This window comes from Dipteris shenzhenensis, unplaced genomic scaffold (assembly GCF_047967505.1).
Source record: "Dipteris shenzhenensis isolate YYH24624 ecotype China unplaced genomic scaffold, Dip_SZ_1.0 scaf0254, whole genome shotgun sequence".
NCBI lineage: Eukaryota > Viridiplantae > Streptophyta > Polypodiopsida > Gleicheniales > Dipteridaceae > Dipteris > Dipteris shenzhenensis.
The window spans coordinates 4,935-5,309 of record NW_028239560.1 but is presented as its reverse complement, the minus strand read 5'-3'; the positions used below and the strand labels follow the sequence as shown (position 1 = coordinate 5,309).

The 375-nt window shown below is 45.9% G+C and overlaps 1 non-coding gene across 1 annotated transcript; it reads left to right on the top strand.

The window, feature by feature from the left end:
* TRNAF-GAA (transfer RNA phenylalanine (anticodon GAA)) lies at positions 1–73 on the top strand. Its single transcript has one exon. It is a non-coding gene; the product is annotated as a tRNA-Phe (tRNA).
* The last annotated feature ends 302 nt before the right edge of the window (positions 74–375 follow it).

Sequence of the window (375 nt, the reverse complement as noted above, 5' to 3'; positions counted from 1 at the left end):
GCCGGGATAGCTCAGTAGGTAGAGCAGAGGACTGAAAATCCTCGGGTCACCAGTTCAAGTCTGGTTCCTGGCATACCGATGGGAAATAATTTGATCTGATGGCTGCGGGCGAAAACCGCACTTGGAAATAGGAGAATCCAAAAAAAAAATATGGATTGCTTATTGGTCTACTGGTCGGGGTATGTATCTATACCCACACCTACATACGCTTGAACGTGCATATGTAGGTGCGGATTTCGATGCAGATACGTGGATGCGAATGATCGTACGAGAAACAAGTGTCTCAAATAAGGTAGACCAGCCTCACCTGCCGCACAAGATTAAATAGAATGATACAGAATTGGCTAGTGGGAGGATGGCTTTCAATTTTGCCTC